General features: G+C 40.4%; 1 protein-coding gene across 1 annotated transcript in view; it reads right to left on the bottom strand.

Moving 5' to 3' along the window:
* LOC138851055 (NUAK family SNF1-like kinase 1) overlaps positions 1-25,663 on the bottom strand; it is a gene marked incomplete at its 3' end in the record, with an annotated part of 36,562 nt that extends 10,899 nt beyond the window's left edge. Inside the window, 2 exon segments of the mRNA XM_070096905.1 lie at positions 17,788-17,891; positions 25,462-25,663.
* Between the last annotated feature and the right edge of the window lie 745 nt (positions 25,664-26,408).

Raw genomic sequence — 26,408 nt, 5'->3', positions numbered from 1 at the left:
ACTGCTGGCCGCACGTAATCCAACGTACGAACCACAGCCCGGCTGATCCGGCACCATCTTTAGGTATCTGTCCAGCTCCCTCTTGAAGACAACCAGGGGTCTTCCCGTAATGCCCCTTATTGCTGGTGGGAGGCTGTTGAACAGTCTTGGGCCCTGGACACTTATTGTGTTTTCTCTTAGTGTACCAGTGATGCCCCTACTTTTCACTGGGGGTATGTTGCATTGCCTGCCAAGTCTTTTGCTTTCATATGGAGTGATTGCTGTGTGCATATTAGGGACCAGTCCCTCCAGAATCTTCCAGGTATAGATTATGATATATCTCTCTCGCCTGCGCTCTAGTGAGTACAAGTCAAGTGCTTCCAGGCGCTCCCAGTACTTAAGGTGTTTGATGGAACTTATACGTGCAGTAAAGGTTCTCTGTACATTCTCTAGCTCTGCAATTTCACCTGCCTTGAATGGGGATGTTAATGTACAGCAGTATTCCAGCCTAGAAAGAATAAGTGATTTAAAAAGGATCATCATTGGCTTAGCATCTCTTGTCTTGAATGTTCTCATTATCCATCCTATCAGTTTCCTAGCAGATGTGATAGTGGCATTGTTGTGATCCTTGAAGGTGAGATCCTCTGACATTACCACTCCCAGGTCTCTCACATTACTTTTCCTCTCTATTGTGTGATTGGAGTTTGTAGTATACTCAGTTCTAGTTATTATTTCCTCCAGTTTTCCATAACGGAGTAGTTGGAATTTGTCTTCATTGAACATCATATTGTTCTCTGTTGCCCATTGTAAAATTTGGTTTATATCTTCTTGGAGGTTAACAGTGTCCTCAATGGATGACACTCTCATGCAGATCCTAGTATCGTCTGCAAAAGATGATACAGCGCTGTGGTTTACATCTGTCTATGTCTGATATGAGAATAAGGAACAGGATAGGTGCGAGTACTGTGCCTTGTGGGACAGAGCTCTTCACTATGGCAGCATCTGATTTAACTCTGTTTACCACTACTTTGTGTGCGATTGGTTAGAAAGTTGAAGATCCATCTGCCTACTTTGCCGGGTATCCCTTTAGCACGCATTTTGTGTGCTATTACACCATGGTCGCACTTGTCAAAGGCTTTTGAAAAGTCTGTGTATACTACATCCGCATTCTGTTTGTTTTCCAGTGCATCTAGGACCATATCATAGTAGTCTAGCAGTTGCGAAAGGCAGGAGCGACCTGCTCTGAAACCATGTTGCCCTGGGTTGTGCAATTTTTGGGAGTCTAGGTGGTTTGCTATCCTGCTTCTTCGAACTCTTTCAAAGATTTTTATGATGTGGGACGTTAAAGCTATTGGTCTATAGTTCTTAGCTACTGCTTTGCTGCCACCTTTATGGAGTGGGGCTATATCTGTTGTTTTTAGTGACTGTGGAATCTTGCCTGTGTCTAAGCTCCTTCTCCATAGCATACTTTAGGGCCCGTGAGAGGGGTTTCTTGCAGTTTTTAATGAACACTGAGTTCCACGAGTCTGGGCCTGGGGCTGAGTGCATGGGCATGTCGTCGATGGCTTTCTCAAAGTCTAGTGGAGTTAGAGTTATGTCATAAATCTGGCCTACATTGGCAGGGTTTTGAGGCTCATTCATGAAAAAATTGTTTGGATCATCCATCTTTAAACTGGTTAGTGGCTCACTGAACACTGAGTCATACTGCAATTTCAGTATCTCGCTCATTTCTTTGTTGTCGTCAGTGTAGGATCCATCTTGTCTGAGCAGGGGCCCTATACTAGAAATGGTTTTTGACTTGTTTTTGGCATATGAAAAGAAATATTTCGAATTTCTTTCAATTTCATTAATCGCTTTTAGCTCCTCTTGTCTCTCCTGGATCCTGTATGAGTCCTTTAACTTCAGCTCAATATTTTCCACTTCCCTGGTTAGCACTACCTTCCGTGTATCAGATAATCTGGCATTCTTGAGGAGTTCAATGATTCTTCGTCTTCTCCTGTAGAGGGAGCGTCTCTCTCTCTCTCTCTCTCTCCAGTTTACTTCTTCTTTTCTTTTGTCTTAAAGGAATATACCTTGAACATACTTCAGCTACCAGGAGGGTGATGGGAAAGGTGGGCACTGAGGTTCAATCCAAGGAAGGAGAGGATAAGTCCAGTTCCTTGAATCAAGAGCCCCTCATTTATGAGGCGATACTTACAAAAACAGAAACACTGAAACACAAGCAAATTAAAAAAAGGCTATAACTGGCAACACAGTGTCTTGGCAAGCCCAGATGATGTTCAAATATGTATGAATCTCACGTGTGATAATAATGAGCTGACCTGAGTTACTAATTATATCTTCTTAATACAGGCGAGAGCTTGGTAGGCGCCTTCATGTGTAAGACATCATAAGCACCTCTCAAGCACGAGGCACGACTGCCAGCCAGGTTACACTCAAGGTCACTGTATATCCAAATTTATTCTGGACTGTGGAGTGAGCAGGTGCCTGTTAGCCTAACATCAGGAGTAGATCTATTATAAAACTAATGAAGCTTAAGCTTCAGGGGCCCCTAATCCCAGGATTGAGGGCTCTGTCACTTCTGCCCCCCCCCCAGGGTCTCCAGAAGCTACTTCAGTCCATAATGCTTAAATATTTTGGGTCTACCGTATTAAAAGGACCCCATAACAGTTCAAGCTTCAGGGCTCCATAACAGTTCAAGCTTCAGGGTCCCAAAAATGTAATATAATATCTTTATTTCTACTAGTACATGTACAAGATATACAGGCCTAGCTGACATCAATGACATACTACTATATAGAAAGCCCCTTGTTATGCTGAACATTTCGGGCAAATTAAGTAAAGTTTGTCCCAGGATGCGACCCACACCATTCGACTAACATCCAGGTACCCATTTTTTACTGATGGGTGAACACGGACAACAGGTGTAAGGAAATATACCCAATGTTTCCACCCTTGCCTGGAAGTGAACCCGGACCCTCAGCATGTGAAGCAAGAGCTAAGCCACCAGACCACGGGCCACCGATCCGCCACAGCCTAACATTATTATTTACGGGAGTGCTAAACCTATGAGGGTTACTCATACAGTGCCTAGTTAATGGAAGGAAATCAAATCTGATCTGAAGGGGAGGGTAGCTCACATCTCTTGGATGAAGAGCTCTTCGCCAGGATCAAAAAGCCTCATGTCCCTTGAAAGGTTCTACTCATCCCCTCTGTTCCTTGATGCAGGTGAGGGGGCTCTTGATCAAGGGAATTGGATCTATGCTCCAATTCCCTGAATTAAGCCTGAATGCCTTCCACCCCCCATTCCCTCCAAACAGGAATTGTCCCTACGGGTTTAGCGGTCCACCATGATGATGATGATTGTGATAATAATAATAATAATAATAATAATAATAATAATAATAATAATAATAATAATACTCTCACTATACACGATGAATGTATGGTTTCCATTGATTTAATTAAGCAATTCCAGTGCATTCTTCGCATTTATGCTATTTACTTATTGATGAGTGACTATAAATAAATTTTGAATAATTGAAATTAACCTAACCTAAAATAGTTAATTTATATTTCTGCTGTCTGCTTGTGCCAGATCGTTCAGAAATAAATTAATGTAAATGCATTAGAAAGCAAGTTGTGCATGTTAGTGATGAGCTGCGGTGTTGTAACAGAAGGTGACCGCAAATGAATAATGCAAATACTCTGCATCCTTTGTTCAATGTATTGCATTAAACGATTGTGGCTTTCTTTGTACTTAGCAAATCAAAATTGTAATTACACATTGTAAACTATGCAAAGAAATAAAATCCTTAATCCTTAATCATACAAGTAAAACTATTCAAAATATATTCTTTACATACAGTCCATTTCCAATAATTCTTTCTTTTTCATCAGCAGTGTCAGGAAATTTAGATGAAAGGGAAAACATCACTATTTATGCCAAATAAGGTGCTGAGTTCTTGGCAATTTCACTTGTCTTTAAGGGGATCGTTAGTACACAGCAATATTCCAGCCTAGATTTATCATTATAATCATCACTAATCACTAAACTCAGTACCCTACCTCTCTCAAGGGCAGGCACCTTACATTCCCTACACACCCACCACCTCAAGCTGACCACTTCATCATGAGGAGCCAGTCTATCAGCATCCTGTCGGCCAACATTAGAGGTTTCATTACTAATGTTGGAGAGCTCACACATAGTTTTGTGAACACTCGACGTCCCGACATGATAGCTGTTGTTGAAACATTTTTGGATGACAGGACTCCAGAAAATTTTGCAAGAATTGCTGGCTACACCTCATGGATGAGAAGAGACAGGCAAGGGCAAGGAGGAGGTGTTGCTGTGTGCTTCTCTAAAAGTGTTCATGCCCAGCACATTGATGTTGCCACCCCTACACATCTTGAAATGATGTTCTTCAAGCTCTGTATAAACACTAGTACCTCTGTACTAGCATGTGCAATGTACAGACCTCAGTGGCAACATGCAGACCCTATCAACTTCCTAATGGAAAATATTGACTCCCTTCTGCTACAACACAACTGTCAACATATTATAATTGTTGGTGACCTCAACCAGCACCTTATACAGAGGGACTTTGATGACCTTCTTGCAGTGTTTGACATGAGAAACTTTGTTGATTTCCCTACTCATATCTCTGGCTCCTCCCTTGACCCAGTAGTGAGTGATCTGGCAGAAGGCATAGTCACTTGTCAACCCCTTGGCTACGTTGGATCGTCTGACCACAAGGCTGTTTTTACGACACTTAAAATCCCAACAGAATGAGGTGAGGAGTCCACACGCACAACCTGGCTATGGGAAAGAGGTAATTGGCCAGCCCTTTGTTCTGAGCTCGCCACCACCGACTGGAATGCTCTTCTCCAAAGGGATGTTGACAACCAAGTGAAAGCCTTCACTGGACACATCCTTAATCTACAACAAGAACACATTCCTCACCGGCAATATGTGACAAAGCCTACAGATCAGCCTTGGTTTGGCTTTCGTTGTAGATAGGCTGCTACTGCTAAGTACAAAGCATGGCGAAGGTATAAGAGACATCCTACCACCTATAACAGGAACTTGCACATGCAAGCCTGTAGGCATATGGGTGATGTTCAAAAGTGGGCCATTGCTAAATGGGAGGCAGACACTAAAAGAAAGTTAGCATCAGGTAGGGTAGGCTCCAAAACCTGGTGGTCCCTGATCAAGGACAGACAAGGTTATCTGCCTGATGAACTTATTCCACCTCTAAATCGACAGGATGGGACCACCTCTACTAGTAGTCAAGAGAAGGCAGACCTCTTTGCTGAACACTTTGCTACCAAAATGCAAGTTCCTGATCCAGCAAGGGACCCTCCTTGGCTAGCTGCAAGAACTGTGTCAAAACTGTCAGTGGTGACAATAAGGCAGGAGGAGGTGCATTTCCTATTTAAATCGCTTGACCAAGAAAAGGCTGTGGGCCCAGACAAGTTGAGCCCAAGATTGTTGAGAAGATGTGCAGACCAGCTAGCAGCACCTCTAACTCGCATCTTTCAGCACTGCCTAGTACAGTGTAAATGGCCCTCTCTATGGAAAGAGGCAAATGTAGTCCCTGTTCACAAAAAGAAGAGCAGAGCAGAAATCAGCAACTACAGACCAGTGTCACTCCTGTCAATCACTGGTAAGATCCTTGAGACAATAATCTCAAGACAAATGACAGAGTTTTTTGACTACCACTCACTACTTTGTGATCGTCAATACGGCTTCAGGAAAGGTTACTCTGCTGCTGATCTGTTGTTAAACCTCTCCACTAAGTGGCACCAGTCACTGGATGAATCCAAAGTCAGCTGTGTGATAGCACTGGACATTGCTGGCGCTTTCGACCGGGTGTGGCACCAGGGCCTCTTAGCAAAACTTCAAGCACTGGGAATTGCAGGCTCTACGCTATGTCTCCTCAGTGATTACCTTCATGGTAGATCTCTAAGTGTAGTTCTCAATGGAACGGAATCAGCAAGACATCCTATTGGGGCAAGTGTTCCACAAGGAAGCGTGCTGGGTCCATTGTTATGGAATGTCTACTTCAACAACCTTCTTCATCTCATCCCAGAATCGCATGCATATGCAGACGACTGTACACTGACATTCACTTATCCAAGAGAAGAAATGCCAGCTGCTCTAAGCTACATCAATCACCAGCTGAGAGCTATATCAGCTTGGGGAAATAGAGGGCAAGTAACATTTGCACCTGAGAAAACGCAAATGATGATCGTCTCTAGGCACCATGATGGTAATGCTGGTGCAGTAGTAAGGATGAATGGGAGGATGTTGGCACCTGGAGAAGAAGTTGATATCCTTGGGGTGAAATTTGACTCCAAACTAACCATGAAGAACCATGTTGTAAATCTTGCAAACAAGGCAGCCAGGAAGCTTACAGCACTTCGCCGTATCTCCCATCTGCTTGACAGTAGGGGTTGCAAGATCCTGTACGAGGCACAAGTACGCTCACACCTTGAGTATGCTCCACTTTCTTGGTTTGCCTGCCCCCCCTCTCATCTGCGACTGCTTGACAGAGTAGAGAACAGAGCAAGACGTCTCATCTCTCGCCTGGACCCATCCTGGATAGATCTGTCATTTCAGCAGAGCCTTCAACATAGGAGGGATGTGGGTGGCCTTACTGTTATGTACAAGGCCAATATTGTCAAAATACCACACTTGGATCCACTTCGAGGACAGCGTGAAACAAGCTTTTATGCCACAAGACGGGCAGAAAGCAGCAACTTCACTCTGGCTGTACCCTTCTCCAGAACATCACTCCATCTGAGATCATCCATACCCAGGATGACTCGAGTATGGAACACATTCGTACAGCATAATGATGTCAACGAGATAAAGTCAGTTGATCAAATGAAAATGCTGGCCCACAGATGGCTCCAACTTCATCCTGTTCCCTACTTGTATGTCTCATAACAATAAAAATGCTTTCAAATGAGCTGATGTAGGTAACAGCTCTTAGCTTGCCAATAAAGTTAGGAATCCTTAACCTGTAAATAGCTGTCAATAAAGCTAGGGATTCTTAACCTGTCAAACCCTGTGTAAAAAAACTCATAAGGGTTATAAAGTGCTAGCCTAGAAAACTGGTTTAGCATCTCTGTTTTGAAGGTTCTTATTATCCAACTATTATTTTTCTTAGTTACCATAACAACACTTGTGCTCCATGAACGTGAGATCTTTTGACATATTATCACTCCCGGGTCTCTCACATTTGACCTACATTCTACTGAATAGTCTGAGTTAGTCTTGTATTCCAATAATGTTTTAATTTCCTCCATTCTGCCATGATAAAATAACTCAAATTTGTTCACATTGAATATCACGTGGGGATCCAGTGCTATGATTTATGTCCCTGTCTATGTTAGAAATGTGAGTGAGAAAGAGAAGTGGGACATGTACCGTGTCTTGGGGGTCAGAACTTTTCACTGTAGCAGTCCTTAATTTCACTGTTTTCTATTACTCTTTAGGTTTTATTTGTTAGGAAGTTAAAAACCCATTACAATACCTTCCCAGTTATTCCATTGGCACCCTGTGGGGAGAGTGGCACTATACCTCCAAAAGAAAAGGCCACTAACCCTATGTACAAACCACTCAAAATATACCACCCATTGACCCATCATTATCTAAAAAAATAATTTGTCATGGACGTAACACCTACATAAAAACTTACTTATTTGTTGCAGCAGGCCAAGCCTAGCTACTGGGAAAACAGTTTGTGAGGTGCAAGTCAAGGCTAGCCACTGGAGAACGGGCGGTGTAGGCCAAGGATAGCCACTGGAAAACCGGGTGTGAGGTACAGGCCAAGCCTAGCCATTGTAAAAAATGTCAAACGCCATATATTCCACGGACCATACCAAAACTAGTGCATGGAAATTTGCTAATGAACTTCAGATCATTAAATATTCCGCAACACACAAGATTTATGTATGTATACGTGTGCGTGCACACGGAGAGCCATGTATATATATACTGAGAGCAGTAATACATGTATACTGAGAGCATTAGTATATACCCACCGAGGGGTGTATATCACTGACTATTCACTGTGTTAAAGAATTCGGTTAGAATCAATAAACAAATTGCCTATCCCTCTTTCAGCCATGTACCGCCCACTTTTCGAAAACACATAGACGGTAAAAGCTGCGCAATTTTCTTTTTTTTTTTTCATCCTAATGTAATTCTGAATTACGGTAGTCTACAACAATATAGAGTAAAGAGGGGGGGGATATTTTACTAAATACTGTATACATGCATAAAGGATGCATCCCACTAACATTTAAAATTTATTTCACACAAAGTATATATATATATATATATATACATATATATATATATATATATATATATATATATATATATATATATATATATATATATATATATATATATATATATATATATATATATATATATGTGTGTGTATATATATATATGTGTATATATATATATATATATATATATATATATATATATATATATATATATATATACATACATATATATATATATATATATATATATATATATATATATATATATATATATATATATATATATATATATATATATATATATATATATATACTTTGTGTGAAATAATAAATTTTATTTTTTAATTACATTACCTAACAGAATACTCCATTCTACTGAATGCTCAGCAACACAGTAAATGACCATATGACCTGTCTTTGTAATACTCATTTGTGCTAAATTGTTATCTGTTTACAATAATGTTTTTACCACTGAATATATTATTGCTTAGTTAATCTTAAGTTAATTTTAAGCCTGCTCATAATGCTCTGCATACAAGGGGCTTTGGCATGTTGCACTGTAATAACTTTGTACTTCACTGTATCATGTTCAAATTAATATATATATATATATATATATATATATATATATATATATATATATATATATATATATATATATATATATATATATATATATATATATATATATATATATATATCATTTGTGCCCAAGCTTCCAGCCTTCACTGACCACATCTTGTTTAAGCGCCCTTATACACAATATTACTAACATGAATCTCAGTCCCGGATTTGTGTCTGTTGATGCTTGCCTATCCCAGTCCATTTTCGAAATGCTGTAATCTTTGGAACATACTAAGTCACGTGACTTGACTTGCCCTTGACTTTCTCTCCCAGGAGCGGAGCTTAGGGTGGCAGTAGCCCTCCCCCCCAAAAAATCCCTCAGACCCCCAAATTGTGATAATAATGATGTCGCTTCAAAACAAGTCTCCTAGCCCCCTCCCCAGTATAGAAATTCTGGCGCAGCCCAAGCTTTCTCCTCACCTCTCCTGGCCTGGTTTCTGGTAGTCTCCTCACCTGGCTAATTTTTTGACTTTCTCCTCACCTCTTTACATGACCTGTCTTCTAGCTTTCTTCACACCTCTTCGCCTAGCCTGTCTTCTGTTATTCTCCTCGCCTGTCTTATCTAATGACTCTCCTTACCTTTTTTTTTTTTTTGCTTTCACTGGAAGAAAATCAGAATGCAATGTAATATACACTGACTCTGCAAAAGCATTTGACAAATGCGATCATGGCGTAATAGCCCATAAAATACGTGCTAAAGGAATAACTGGGAAAGTGGGGAGATGGATCTTCAACTTCCTAACAAATCGAACACAAAGGGTAGTGGTCAACAGAGTTAAATCGGAGGCTGCCGTAGTGAAGAGCTCTGTTCCACAAGGCACAGTACTGGCTCCCATCTTATTCCTTATCCTCATATCAGACATAGACAGAGATATACATCACAGCACCGAACAGAGTATACTACAGACTCAGGCCATACAATAGAGCGGAAAAATAATGTAAGGGACCTGGGAGTAGTAATGTCTGAGGATCTCACTTTCAAGGATCACAACAGTGCCACGATCGCACGTGCAAAGAAAATGATAGGATGGATAATGAGAACGTTCAAAACAAGAGATGCCAAGCCAATGATGATCCTTCTCAAATCACTTGTTCTCTCTAGGCTGGAATACTGCTGTACATTAACATCTCCATTCAAAGCAGGTGAAATCGAAGATCTAGAGAGTGTACAGAGATCCTTTACTGCACGTATAAGTTCTGTCAAGCACCTTAACTTCTGGGAACGCTTGGAAGCACTTGACTTGTACTCGTTGGAACGCAGGAGGGAGAGATATATCATAATCTACACTTGGAAAATCTTGGAAGGAATGGTCCCAAATCTGCACACAGAAATCACTCCCTACGAAAGTAAAAGACTGGGCAGGCGATGCAAAATGCCGCCAATAAAAAGTAGGGGCGCCATTGGTACACTAAGGGAAAACACCATAAGTGTCCGGGGCCCAAGACTGTTCAACAGCCTCCCATCAAGCATTAGGGGAATTGCCAAAAAAAACCTGGGTGCCTTCAAGAGAGAGCTGGACAGATACCTAAAGTCAGTGCCGGATCAGCCGGGCTGTGGCTCGTACGTTGGACTGCGTGCGGCCAGCAGTAACAGCCTAGTTGATCAGGCCCTGATCCATCGGGAGGCCTGGTCGTGGGCCGGGCCGCGGGGGCGTTGATCCCCGGAATAACCTCCAGGTAACCTCCCTCATTCCTTCACTTGATCTGTCTTCTTTTTCATTGTCCCTTCACTAGACCTCTCTTCTCACTTTCTTCTCACCTCTTCTCTAGACCTGTCTTCAAATTTTCTCCTCGCCTCCTCACTTGACCTCTCCTCTGACTTTCTCCTCACTTCTGCACTTGACATGTCTTTTGACTTCCTCTTCACTTCACCTGTGCTCTGACTTCCTCCTCACTTCCATGCTTAACCTGTCCTTTGACTTTCTCCTCACCTCTTTATTTGACCTGTCTTGTGACTTCGTCTCTCAGTCGTGACATGATAAATGGTCCAGTATCGACCAAAACGTCATTTAACTTTCGAAAGAGGAAATCTCTGTATATTTCTATGTTTATGTAACTGCATCGCACTGTATTGTATAGCGCTGTATCATACTGTATTGTACTGTATTGTAATTTCATAAAATATCATTCAATCTATTACTTGTCAATTACATTTGTTTTTCAATTTTGAATGAATAATCTCGTAGCATGTATTTCAGCTATTGTTTCCAAATGCCTGTCAACACCTTGTTCTAGCGTTAAAATGGTATAAAATACCGACAGGTTGTTAGGTAAGACACATATGCAACAGTTAGGTATCTTTATTATGAAACGTTTCGCCTACACAGTAGGCTTCTTCAGTCAACTACAGAAAAGTTGATAGAAGCAGAAGATACTTGAAGACGATGTAATCAGTCCATCACCCTTAAAGTTTTGAGGTGGTCAGTCCCTCAGTCTGGGGAAGAGCATTGTTCCATGGTATGAAACTATGGAGAAGAAGTGACAGGATGGAGCTTTTTATAGCGCCAAGAGGTGAGACGTAGGCCACTAGGAGAGGTAAGAACTCAGATGTTGAGAGGTCAGGTCCCTCTCAAATCCAGCCCCTCTCATTTGAGAGGGACCTGACCTCTCAACATCTGAGTTCTTACCTCTCCTAGTGGCCTACGTCTCACCTCTTGGCGCTATAAAAAGCTCCATCCTATCACTTCATCTCCATATTGTTTCATACTATGGAACAATGCTCTTCTCCAGACTGAGGGACTGACCACCTCAAAACTTTAAGGGTGATGGACTGATTACATCGTCTTCAAGTATCTTCTGCTTCTATCAACTTTTCTGTACTTGACTGAAGAAGCCTACTGTGTAGGCGAAACGTTTCATAATAAAGATAACTAACTGTTGCATATGTGTCTTACCTAACAACCTTGTTCTAGCCCCATTATTCAAAAAATATGTAGTTTAAACATTAAGTAGAAAAAGGCTTAGTCTAAGTTAGCAAGAAATGAAGTGAATACTATAAACTTTCAAATTAGTGTAAATTTTTGTATAATAATTTAAAATAAAAGATAATGATGATGATGATAATAATAATAATAATAATAATAATAATAATAATAATAATAATAATAATAATAATAATAATAATAATAATAATACAATAATGAAATATAATAATAATAATAATACAATATAATAATGAAATATAATAATAATAAATTATTATTATTATTATTATTACTATTAATATATAAGTAAATACCTACCTGGGTGTTAATTAAGCGTTTTCGGTGGTTTTCTGGGGAAAAATTCATGTGCAAATAATACTGGTTGTGACAAGTGTCCACCAGGAGCACGATGTTTGGAGGTGTACTTACAAGTTACTCAGCTTGGTGATAATCAGTCTTACAAGTTACTCAGCTTGGTGATAATCAGTCTTACAAGTTACTCAGCTTGGTGATAATCAGTCTTACAAGTTACTCAGCTTGGTGATAATCAGTCTTACAAGTTACTCAGCTTGGAGATAATCAGTCTTACAAGTTACTCAGCTTGGTGATAATCAGTCTTACAAGTTACTCAGCTTGGTGATAATCAGTCTTACAAGTTACTCAGCTTGGAGATAATCAGTCTTACAAGTTACTCAGCTTGGTGATAATCAGTCTTACAAGTTACTCAGCTTGGAGATAATCAGTCTTACAAGTTACTCAGCTTGGAGATAATCAGTCTTACAAGTTACTCAGCTTGGAGATAATCAGTCTTATAAGTTACTCAGCTTGGTGATAATCAGTCTTACAAGTTACTCAGCTTGGTGATAATCAGTCTTACAAGTTACTCAGCTTGGTGATAATCAGTCTTACAAGTTACTCAGCTTGGTGATAATCAGTCTTACAAGTTACTCAGCTTGGAGATAATCAGTCTTACAAGTTACTCAGCTTGGTGATAATCAGTCTTACAAGTTACTCAGCTTGGTGATAATCAGTCTTACAAGTTACTCAGCTTGGTGATAATCAGTCTTACAAGTTACTCAGCTTGGAGATAATCAGTCTTACAAGTTGCTCAGCTTGGTGATAATCAGTCTTACAAGTTACTCAGCTTGGAGATAATCAGTCTTACAAGTTACTCAGCTTGGAGATAATCAGTCTTACAAGTTACTCAGCTTGGAGATAATCAGTCTTACAAGTTACTCAGCTTGGTGATAATCAGTCTTACAAGTTACTCAGCTTGGAGATAATCAGTCTTACAAGTTACTCAGCTTGGAGATAATCAGTCTTACAAGTTACTCAGCTTGGTGATAATCAGTCTTACAAGTTACTCAGCTTGGTGATAATCAGTCTTACAAGTTACTCAGCTTGGAGATAATCAGTCTTACAAGTTACTCAGCTTGGTGATAATCAGTCTTACAAGTTACTCAGCTTGGTGATAATCAGTCTTACAAGTTACTCAGCTTGGTGATAATCAGTCTTACAAGTTACTCAGCTTGGTGATAATCAGTCTTACAAGTTACTCAGCTTGGTGATAATCAGTCTTACAAGTTACTCAGCTTGGTGATAATCAGTCTTACAAGTTACTCAGCTTGGTGATAATCAGTCTTACAAGTTACTCAGCTTGGTGATAATCAGTCTTACAAGTTACTCAGCTTGGTGATAATCAGTCTTACAAGTTACTCAGCTTGGTGATAATCAGTCTTACAAGTTACTCAGCTTGGTGATAATCAGTCTTACAAGTTACTCAGCTTGGAGATAATCAGTCTTACAAGTTACTCAGCTTGGTGATAATCAGTCTTACAAGTTACTCAGCTTGGAGATAATCAGTCTTACAAGTTACTCAGCTTAGAGATAATCAGTCTTACAAGTTAGTCAGCTTGGTGATAATCAGTCTTACAAGTTACTCAGCTTGGTGATAATCAGTCTTACAAGTTACTCAGCTTGGAGATAATCAGTCTTACAAGTTACTCAGCTTGGTGATAATCAGTCTTACAAGTTACTCAGTTTGGAGATAATCAGTCTTACAAGTTACTCAGCTTGGAGATAATCAGTCTTACAAGTTACTCAGCTTGGTGATAATCAGTCTTACAAGTTACTCAGCTTGGTGATAATCAGTCTTACAAGTTACTCAGCTTGGTGATAATCAGTCTTACAAGTTACTCAGCTTGGTGATAATCAGTCTTACAAGTTACTCAGCTTGGTGATAATCAGTCTTACAAGTTACTCAGCTTGGTGATAATCAGTCTTACAAGTTACTCAGCTTGGTGATAATCAGTCTTACAAGTTACTCAGCTTGGTGATAATCAGTCTTACAAGTTACTCAGCTTGGAGATAATCAGTCTTACAAGTTACTCAGCTTGGAGATAATCAGTCTTACAAGTTACTCAGCTTGGTGATAATCAGTCTTACAAGTTACTCAGCTTGGTGATAATCAGTCTTACAAGTTACTCAGCTTGGAGATAATGAGTCTTACAAGTTACTCAGCTTGGAGATAATCAGTCTTACAAGCTACTCAGCTTGGAGATAATCAGTCTTACAAGTTACTCAGCTTGGAGATAATCAGTCTTACAAGATACTCAGCTTGGTGATAATCAGTCTTACAAGTTACTCAGCTTGGAGATAATCAGTCTTACAAGTTACTCAGCTTGGAGATAATCAGTCTTACAAGTTACTCAGCTTGGTGATAATCAGTCTTACAAGTTACTCAGCTTGGTGATAATCAGTCTTACAAGTTACTCAGCTTGGAGATAATCAGTCTTACAAGTTACTCAGCTTGGAGATAATCAGTCTTACAAGTTACTCAGCTTGGAGATAATCAGTCTTACAAGTTACTCAGCTTGGAGATAATCAGTCTTACAAGCTACTCAGCTTGGTGATAATCAGTCTTACAAGTTACTCAGCTTGGAGATAACCAGTCTTACAAGTTACTCAGCTTGGAGATAATCAGTCTTACAAGTTACTCAGCTTGGAGATAATCAGTCTTACAAGTTACTCAGCTTGGAGATAATCAGTCTTACAAGTTACTCAGCTTGGTGATAATCAGTCTTACAAGTTACTCAGCTTGGTGATAATCAGTCTTACAAGTTACTCAGCTTGGAGATAATGAGTCTTACAAGTTACTCAGCTTGGAGATAATCAGTCTTACAAGCTACTCAGCTTGGAGATAATCAGTCTTACAAGTTACTCAGCTTGGAGATAATCAGTCTTACAAGCTACTCAGCTTGGTGATAATCAGTCTTACAAGTTACTCAGCTTGGAGATAATCAGTCTTACAAGTTACTCAGCTTGGAGATAATCAGTCTTACAAGTTACTCAGCTTGGTGATAATCACTCTTACAAGTTACTCAGCTTGGTGATAATCAGTCTTACAAGTTACTCAGCTTGGAGATAATCAGTCTTACAAGTTACTCAGCTTGGAGATAATCAGTCTTACAAGTTACTCAGCTTGGAGATAATCAGTCTTACAAGTTACTCAGCTTGGAGATAATCAGTCTTACAAGCTACTCAGCTTGGTGATAATCAGTCTTACAAGTTACTCAGCTTGGAGATAATCAGTCTTACAAGTTACTCAGCTTGGAGATAATCAGTCTTACAAGTTACTCAGCTTGGTGATAATCAGTCTTACAAGTTACTCAGCTTGGTGATAATCAGTCTTACAAGTTACTCAGCTTGGAGATAATCAGTCTTACAAGTTACTCAGCTTGGAGATAATCAGTCTTACAAGTTACTCAGCTTGGTGATAATCAGTCTTACAAGTTACTCAGCTTGGTGATAATCAGTCTTACAAGTTACTCAGCTTGGAGATATTCAGTCTTACAAGTTACTCAGCTTGGAGATAATCAGTCTTACAAGTTACTCAGCTTGGAGATAATCAGTCTTACAAGTTACTCAGCTTGGTGATAATCAGTCTTACAAGTTACTCAGCTTGGAGATAATCAGTCTTACAAGTTACTCAGCTTGGAGATAATCAGTCTTACAAGTTACTCAGCTTGGAGATAATCAGTCTTACAAGTTACTCAGCTTGGAGATAATCAGTCTTACAAGTTACTCAGCTTGGTGATAATCAGTCTTACAAGTTACTCAGCTTGGAGATAATCAGTCTTACAAGTTACTCAGCTTGGAGATAATCAGTCTTACAAGTTACTCAGCTTGGTGATAATCAGTCTTACAAGTTACTCAGCTTGGAGATAATCAGTCTTACAAGTTACTCAGCTTGGTGATAATCAGTCTTACAAGTTACTCAGCTTGGAGATAATCAGTCTTACAAGTTACTCAGCTTGGAGATAATCAGTCTTACAAGTTACTCAGCTTGGTGATAATCAGTCTTACAAGTTACTCAGCTTGGAGATAATCAGTCTTACAAGTAACTCAGCTTGGAGATAATCAGTCTTACAAGCTACTCAGCTTGGAGATAATCAGTCTTACAAGTTACTCAGCTTGGAGATAATCAGTCTTACAAGTTACTCAGCTTGGTGATAATCAGTCTTACAAGTTACTCAGCTTGGAGATAATCAGTCTTACAAGTTACTCAGCTTGGTGATAATCAGTCTTACAAGTTACTCAGCTTGGAGATAATCAGTCTTACAAGTTACTCAGCTTGGAGATAATCAGTCTTACAAGTTACTCAGCTTGGAGATAATCAGTCTTACAAGTTACTCAGCTTGGTGATAATCAGTCTTACAAGTTACTCAGCTTGGAGATAATCAGTCTTACAAGCTACTCAGCTTGGAGATAATCAGTCTTACAAGTTACTCAGCTTGGAGATAATCAGTCTTACAAGTTACTCAGCTTGGTGATATTCAGTCTTACAAGTTACTCAGCTTGGAGATAATCAGTCTTACAAGTTACTCAGCTTGGTGATAATCAGTCTTACAAGTTACTCAGCTTGGTGATAATCAGTCTTACAAATTACTCAGCTTGGAGATACTCAGTCTTACAAGTTACTCAGCTTGGAGATAATCAGTCTTACAAGTTACTCAGCTTGGAGATAATCAATCTTACAAGTTACTCAGCTTGGTGATAATCAGTCTTACAAGTTACTCAGCTTGGTGATAATCAGTCTTACAAGTTACTCAGCTTGGTGATAATCAGTCTTACAAATTACTCAGCTTGGAGATACTCAGTCTTACAAGTTACTCAGCTTGGAGATAATCAGTCTTACAAGTTACTCAGCTTGGAGATAATCAGTCTTACAAGTTACTCAGCTTGGTGATAATCAGTCTTACAAGTTACTCAGCTTGGTGATAATCAGTCTTACAAGTTACTCAGCTTGGAGATAATCAGTCTTACAAGTTACTCAGCTTGGAGATAATCAGTCTCACTACAGATGAATGGTTCAGAGAACCGACAAGTTGATAAATTAGACACATGTGCAACACTTGGGCATCTCATTAAAGATCCCCAAGTTGCACATATGTCTAATTTATCAGTTTCACTATAAGCTAATGAAGATTCAAGCCTCCACTGCTCATTGTGCCGAATGAATCACCACCCATCCTTACGGATTTAGCGCTTCACACCCATAATACTGGCGAAAGCACAACTAGGTGAGATGTAAATAGCTCAGAAAACCGTAAAGTTGAAGAATGAGACACTTGAGCAGCATTTGCGAATCTTTATTGATAAAACGTTTCGCCAGCCATTGGCTTCTTCAGTCTAATGCAAAGAAGAGGAGTAGTTTGAGGTAATCAGTCCCTCAGCCTAGAGTCGACGAGTTCAAGATGTTTTAAGAATAATGGACTGGACACTGACTCCAAGCTGAAGAACTGATTACCTCAAACTACTCCTTTTCTTCTACCGTTCTTCTTTGTATTGGACTAAGAAGCCACTGCCTGGCGAAACATTTTCTCAATAAAGATTCCCAAATGTTGCACAAGTGTCGCATTCTACAACCAGGTGAGTATACAGAGACACTTACCTCTGTTTAAGCTTGTGACGGTGAGAGTGAAGTCTGACCCCGGCAGTGTTCTCCATCCCCCCCATGATGTTGTTGATGGCTCCCTCAGACACCACCATCTTCCCCTGCAACACAACGTATCTGTTAATAGTTAATGCTCACCAGTAACTACCTACGAGTGATATACAGTCGGCTTTCTTATAAAACTCTTCTATACGGAGCAGGTTTTGTAAATGATACTGAACAAGTTAATCCAAAATTAAATAGCGTATAAAAGCACCTTCATAATATTCGCTCTTTAATCTTCCATGCACTTTTTTTTTATCGTGCGCATGCACATGCACACGCACACGCGCGCGCGCGCACACACACAATTATATATATATATATATATATATATATATATATATATATATATATATATATATATATATATATATATATATATATATATAAATATATATAAATATATATATATATATATATATATATATATATATATATATATATATATATATATATATATATATATATATCAATGAAATCACGAAACAAGTAATTCTGAATCATTAACAGAACTGAGGCTTGACCTGGAGAGGCTGCAGCTCTGTGTGTGTGTGTGTGTGTGTGTGTGTGTGTGTGTGTGTGTGTGTGTGTGTGTGTGTGTGTGTGTGTGTGTGTGTGTGTGTGTTTGTGCAAAACAACCACAGAGGGAGTTGAATGAAAGCTCTAGGCCTTACGTGTTGCAATCAACACATCAGGAGCCTGTAAAATTGCAGAAAAGAGTGAGAGAGAGAGAGAGAGAGAGAGAGAGAGAGAGAGAGAGAGAGAGAGAGAGAGAGAGAGAGAGAGAGAGAGAGAGAGAGAGAGAGAGAGAGAGAGAGAGAGAGAGAGAGAAACTTTTCGTTGAAGAAGCAAACATACACATGGGTTATACAGTAGAGCTCAGTGGTAAATCTGGGAGTGTGAGAGCAGATAGGAAGAAGATGAAGGAGACCATAAAAGGGAAGAAAATACAAGAGGTAAGATAGATAAAAATAAATGGAAATAGAAGCAATGGCAGAGAATGCAGACGTAGCAAAGAGGAGAGAGGAGGGTACATAAGAGAAGACGAGAATAGCTAGTGTCAACAAGGTGGGGAAGAGGAGGAGAGTAACAGTTCAGGGTTGTGGTAGCTTGTTCTTCGCGCTCACATATACTACACTATACTCTTAAGATTACTGATACTAATGAACAGTTCATGATCCGAGGAAGTGGAGCTACCCTCCCCTAACTCGGATGAAGCCTAATTATCTTTATAGATCGAAAAATGGTTAAAATCATAACCATAATTTTTAAAGCGTTAAGCCAGTGGAAGGTCTCAGTCAGATGACCAAAAGCTCCAGCTGCAGGTCATCATATAAATAAAATCCACATCAGGAAACACTTGTCCTGTTTCGTGACAAACATTACCTAACTTAATCATTCCACAGAGCAATGTATGACCCCTACACTTTAATAATACCAATAATAATCTCACCTCTTACTATCAGTATCTTTCTTGATCTTCACCCAGGTAGATCTGTTTGTGACTTGATAAAGCCCACTGTGTGGGCGAAACGTTGTCAATAAAGGATCACATTATACTGCTTATGTGTTTATTTTTTCAGAGGCATCACGGAACCCCCCCCCCCCCCGCCCCTTCTTGAGGGAGAAGGGTGACCACAAATCTGGCAGCAGAGACCACGGTCGATAGGACCACTGGCCCTCCCCCTCGCCATGGGGTTCTCACTCCTCCTTACCCCCGTACCCAAGTCCTCTCAGCTGATGTTGTCGCAGACACGCCCACAGACACGCCCAAATGAGCCGGATACCGTTAGCTGGATAATTAATAGGGTTTAAAGCCTATCGACTTCAGGAGGGTCATTCAGCCTGCAGCTGTGACTTGGCAATAGTACAGAACGGACCGAAACGTCGTCATATGGTTCCTCTCATAAGTGCGGACTTTTGATGACCTCACGATGTATCTTATTCACCATCGATCAAGAATATTTAAATCCCTAAAATGGGGATTAAAGTAAACTCTCGACGCGATATATATATAATATTATATATATATATATATATATATATATATATATATATATATATATATATATATATATATATATATATGCAATAAGATCACCGTAAATAGGTGATTTCAGAATATGCAAAACAACCAATGCTCTATTTATTCACGTGAGAGATTTTAACCATCCAATTGATTTTCAAAATGTTGAGAAAGTTGTATCAAGCAAATCCATAAAAAAAAACCATACCATGGGCGGGATTGAACCCGCGGTCAGAGAGTATGGTTTGTTTGCAATCGTGTCATTACGATTTCGTGAGTCAAAGCAAGTCCATGGTCGACAGGGATATATAATTGAATCTTGTTTCATAAAAAGCAGTTTTGACAATAATATGAATATTTCCTTTGGTTTATATAAATTAGATCCATTTATAATTAATAGAATTTGGGAAGAATTTAATAATACATTGGACAAATAATGAATTTTAAAGTTCTTAATTCTTGGGTAGACTAATTTGTTGGTGGGTTGTGTGAAGGACCTGTCTAGTTGGGCCAGCGGGTCTGCTGCAGTGTTCCCTTTCTTATGAGTCGCGCGTCAGGTGTTGCTTTGTTGTGGGATGTGATAGTGAGGTGTGGGCTAGACCCTTTATATGCCTTCCTTTGATGCATTACTTTCATTGTTCCTTGATAATGTGAGTAGTCACGAAATCGCTTGGAATTTCTCTAATTTTCACAGTGGTTGTTTTGCATATATATATATATATATATATATATATATATATATATATATATATATATATATATATATATATATATATATATATATATATATATATATATATATACACACACAATGAGACATACATCTCTCAAGGGATCCAAGAAAAAGTCACAAAAAAAATCAGAAACAATGTGACAGGAGAAAAAGTAAGAGTAGCAACCTAACCTAACACTGAATATACATTTAAATAAAATATGACTTTTTGTCCTAGCCATAATTACGACTTATTTTCTGTGCGCTGATAAAAGTATTTAAAAATTTAAAGATATTTTTCACCATGAGTAGCGTCTTCAGTCCTAATACAGAGATAACTAAGAATGTTGACTGGTACAGAATACCGGTAAGTTGATGAGCATGTCACATGTGCAACAGCTGTATATCTTTATTGTTCAAACGTTTCACCTACCTACGCGGTAGGCTTCATCAGTCAGATATACAGAATACATTGAAGGTAGAATTGACGAGGTGAAGATGGTGCAATCAGTCCATCAATCTTGTAGAAACAGTTTGAGGTTATCAGTCCCTCAGCCAGCTTGAGGTTCTCAGTCCACACACACACACATACACACACACACACACACATACACATACACACACACACACACACACACACACACACACACACACACACACACACACACACACACACACACACACACACACACACACACACACACATGACAGTAGAGCAGAGCATTTGAATACACAAAAGGCCTTGGAACTAGGCCTCAAAAGGGTTTACAGGAGTACATCTGGATTTATATTTACAGATCACTTATCTATTGTAAGCACATTTAGGAAATTTGCTTGCATTAATAAGGTATCTTGACATCACATAGGTTATTATGCCATCTCTATATTCCTCAATGAGTGGACAACTGAACACATAGTGTCCAAGATAGTGGCCATAAGGCTGGCCAGGTACTTTGCATTTGGTTTGATCATCAATGTGTCTGCCAAACTGCCAGAAGTGCTTGTAACTAAGTCTAAGCCTGGCACCTACAACATCAGTCTGTTCACACTGCAGTTGATCCACAAATGTGCTTTGGGACAGGTGGAAGTTGAAGACACAAGATGAGCCATAGGGATGTAAGGAATTATTTCTTTAGTCTCAGACTGGTTGAAAAATGGAATATCTTCGTGGAAGCCAACTCAATACACAGCTTCAAGAGTAGATATGAAAACTCCTAAGAGGTCAGAAGTCAGTGAAAATCATCAAAGCACTACTACCACTTCACACACATATAGGTGAGTACATATACACAAGGGCTACGATTCAATCTCTGCAACCACAAATAGGCGAGTACATACCCCACACACATACACACAAACACACATCAGTGGCACAAATCCTACTCTGGTCTGGCGTGGGGCCAGCCAACCCCTTGCATATTCAAGGCCCTCCATTTAGCTTATCAGCACGGACAGAGGAGTGGACGGAGTGAGACACAGGGCGAAAACAGCCACAGAGGGATAGACGGACGGAAAAGGGACATCCTCTCGGTTCATCTCACTGGGATGCTGACAACCCAACCTCTTGACTCTTGCCAGTTTCAGATCACCATGCTTTAGTTTCTGAATGCTTTATATATATATATATATATATATATATATATATAAATATAAATATATATATATATATATATATATATATATATATATATATATATATATATATATATATATATATATATATATATATATATATATATATATATATATGACGTGCCGAGTAAGTAAAACTTGCGATTTCGGCTTAAACAGCAACGCTCTTCTTACCGAATAAGTCAAGTGAAAATTTGTGTATGCAATAATTTCGCAAAAATCATTCTGAACCTAACGAAAAAATATATTTCATTGTGTTTTTATTATTAAATTATTGTAAACTTATTTATAATATATACAGTTGGATTAGGTTAAATTAAATTGCGCTTGTCATAATATGGTTAGGTAAGTTTTCTAAGGTTCTTCTGGTACAAAATTATCATGTTTTACATTAACATAAATAAAAAAGTATATCTTTAAACGTACAAGAGAAAATTGAAGAAAGGACTTAATTTTAAACGAGTTCTTCCTAATTGACCAGTTTTACCTATTCGGCACGACACACACACACACACACACACACACACACACACACACACACACACACACACACACACACACACACACACACACACACACACACACACACACACACACACACACACACACACACACACAGACACACACACACACACACACACACACACACACACACACACACACACACACACACACACACACACACACACACATACACACACACACACACACACACACACACACACACACACACACATACACACACATACACACACACACACACACACACACACACACACACACACACACACACACACACACATACACACACACACGCACACACTAACACAAAAAACACACAAAACACACACACACACACACACACACAGGACCAGGCAGAACTACAAAGGGATCTGGACAGGCTACAGGCCTGGTCCAGCAATTAGCTCCTGGAGCTCAACCCTACCAAGTGCAAAGTCATGAAGACTGGAGAAAGGCAAAGAAGACCGCAGACGGAGTACAGTCTAGGGGGCCAGAGACTACAAACCTCACTAAAGGAAAAAGATCTTGGGGTGAGTATAACACCAGGCACATCTCCTGAAGCGCACATCAACCAAATAACTGCTGCAGCATATGGGCGCCTATCAAAGAACAGCATTCCGCCATCTTAATAATGAATCGTTCAGGACCCTGTACACCGTGTATGTTAGGCCCATATTGGAGTATGCGGCACCAGTTTGGAACCCACATCTAGCCAAGCACGTAAAGAAACTAGAGAAAGTGCAAAGGTTTGCACCAAGACTAGTCCCAGAGCTAATGGGTATGTCCTATGAGGAGAGGTTAAGGGAAATCGACCAGACGACACTGGAGGACAGGAGAGATAGGGGGAACATGATAATGACATAAAATACTGAGAGGAATTGACAAGGTGGACAGAGACAGGATGTTCCAGAGATGGGACACAACAACAAGGGGACACAGTTGGAAGTTGAAGACTCAGATGAATCACAGGGATGTTAGGAAGTATTTCTTCAGTCACAGAGTATTCAGGAAGTGGAATAGTTTGGGAAGCGATGTAGTGGAGGCAGAATCCATTCATAGTTTTAAGCAGAGGTATGATAAAGCTAATGGTGCAGGGAGTGACCTAGTAGCGGCCAGTGAAGAGGCGGGGCCAGGAGCTATGAATCGACCCCAGCAACCACAACTAGGTGAGTACAAAACTAGGTGTGTGAGTACACACACACACATATATATATATAATTATATATATATATATATATATATATATATATATATATATATATATATATATATATATATATATATATATATATATAATGTGTGTATTCACCTAGTTGAGGTTGCAGGGGTCGAGTCCTAGCTCCTGGCCGCGCCTCTTCACTGGTGTGTGTGGTTGTGTGTGTGTGTGTGTGTATGTGTGTGTATGTGTGTATGTGTGTGTGTGTGTGTGTGTGTAAGCAACAAAAATTTCAACCAACCACAACAACAAAAACACGAAGAACAAGAACTACAACCGAAACAAGAACAACCACAACAAGAATACGGAAAAAAACAACCGCAACAACAACAACACGCTTTGAATTACCCTCCCCAGCCTAGCGTCTCTCCTAGCTGAAAAAAACTGCACACTTAATGAAGAATGTTAATCAAGGGCTAAATTTGGATCCTCACCTTTAAAAGCTAAAATTGTGTTGTGGAACTCTGGGAGGAGAGTAACTCGGGGAGAGAGGGAGAGAGAGAGAGAGAGAGAGAGAGAGAGAGAGAGAGAGAGAGAGAGAGAGAGAGAGAGAGAGAGAGAGAGAGAGAGAGAGAGAGAGAGAGAGAGAGAGAGAATCAGACAGACAGAAATACTAGTGACTTCTACAGGATATGTTCCCTCACAAGGTGACACTACCAAATCAACTCGCTTATCGGGGCATAATTTTGAGGGTGGCAGCAATTCCTCGGATCAAGAGCTCTTCTCAGGCATCAAGACAGTGAAGTCATTCACAGGACCCTTCGGTTCGCAACCACAAGTGCCCAGATTCAATCCTGGACGAAGAGAGATGGACTGTCAATTTTGCTTATAGGATCACCTAGCGGTAAATAGGCACATAGGACTCCTAGGTGTCTATTTACTGCTCGGAGGTGGTAGACTGTTGTGGGTAGCACTGCAGATGAGGACCGCAGCAAGCCACAATGTTTAAGTAAGTTCACCTAGCAGTAAAATAGTTACCTGGGTGTTAATCGACTGGTGTGGGTCGCATCCTGGGGACAAAATTAATCTAATTTGCCCGATGCATAACAAGAGGCTTTCTGTATAGTAGTATGTCACTGATGTCAGCTAGGACTGTATACCTTGTACATGTACTTTTAGAAATATAATAATAATAATAATAATAATATTATTATTATTATTATTATTATTATTATTATTATTATAGGTATTGGCGCACACACGAATACAGTTACACATACCATCATACATAGTAACATATGTGTAAATTACCAAGGATATCCTAAAAAAGTCAGACTAAGACAGTCGTCTTAACATGGCATCTAGAGGTGACGTCACTTGTTTACATTAATAAAGTAACGTACGTAACGTTTGAATATATCTATCAACGCGCGGTCACACCAACAACGGAAATATCAACGGCACTCAACTGTTCCCCTCGTATCAATCCCCCCCGTCACACGAGTACACTTAAAGGTAGGTGGCGCTCACTGCAGGGGCTGCCCACGCGCTCATACCAACGGAAACTCAGCGGCACTTAACTATTTCCCGTCCCGTTGGAGCACAACCGTTTTCCCTCCCGGTGGAGCACTTTTTCCCCTCTCGTTGGAGCACAATTGAGATGTGGGTGTACTAGCCAGACGAGCTGCCCACCCTGGTATAGCTCCCAAGTTCAGCAGTGTGAATACACATGGTACCGGCAGGACGCACCGGGGCGCGGGTGTCGGCGAACTGGTGGTGGGTGCCTGAAGGCTGGCCCTGGGGGGAGGGAGGGAGGGAGGGAGGTGCCACAGACGGAGGGAGGGAGACAGGTGGGCGGTGCCCAGGGCTGGAGGGAGTAGGAGGCCCTGGGCGGAACCACTTGCAGGAGGGCCAGTGCAGGACCCCAGGAGGGAGGGAAGGGGGATCGAGGCCCCGGACGGCTGGGAGAGAGAAATGCAAGGGGGAAGGGGGAGGGTAAAGGGGCGGGGCTACAGCCTTATAAGGTGGGTGCAGTTGGTGACGTCAGCAGTAGGCGGTGTGGTGGTGGTCCCCTGGTGACGTCACGGGCAGTCAGTGTAAGAGGCATGACTGAGTCATGTCCGTGGAATAGTAAAGTCAGCGAGCACCTCTCTCGTTGTGACACAGCCACACTCATCCTCTCACCCTCCCTCCCTCCCAGCTTCATGATTCCCACTTCTCTACACACTCACGTCAGGGCTTTCTTAGAAGAAGCCTCGCGTGGGGATCAGCCATTTTTTTTTAAACGGTTTATCAAAGGAAGTTCGGAACCATTCCTCCATCGTTTAAAGCCGGGGTTTTAGAACTAGTTTTGGTAAAGCCTGTGTTCCGTAGAGTGGGTGTAAGTTGAACTTGATTAGCTTGTGCTAATAGGTCTGATGCCGTGCTCCTTAAGTGGATGTGATCTGACCTGACTAGGTGGGTCATTGGTTTAAGCCGGGAAATGACTTGGACCTGGCTCGCATGGGCCAGTAGACCTGCAGCAGTGT

Source organism: Cherax quadricarinatus, chromosome 55, assembly GCF_038502225.1.
Source record: "Cherax quadricarinatus isolate ZL_2023a chromosome 55, ASM3850222v1, whole genome shotgun sequence".
Taxonomy (NCBI): domain Eukaryota; kingdom Metazoa; phylum Arthropoda; class Malacostraca; order Decapoda; family Parastacidae; genus Cherax; species Cherax quadricarinatus.
Note: the sequence above shows the minus strand (reverse complement) of the source record. Positions and strands in the feature narration are given on the sequence as shown.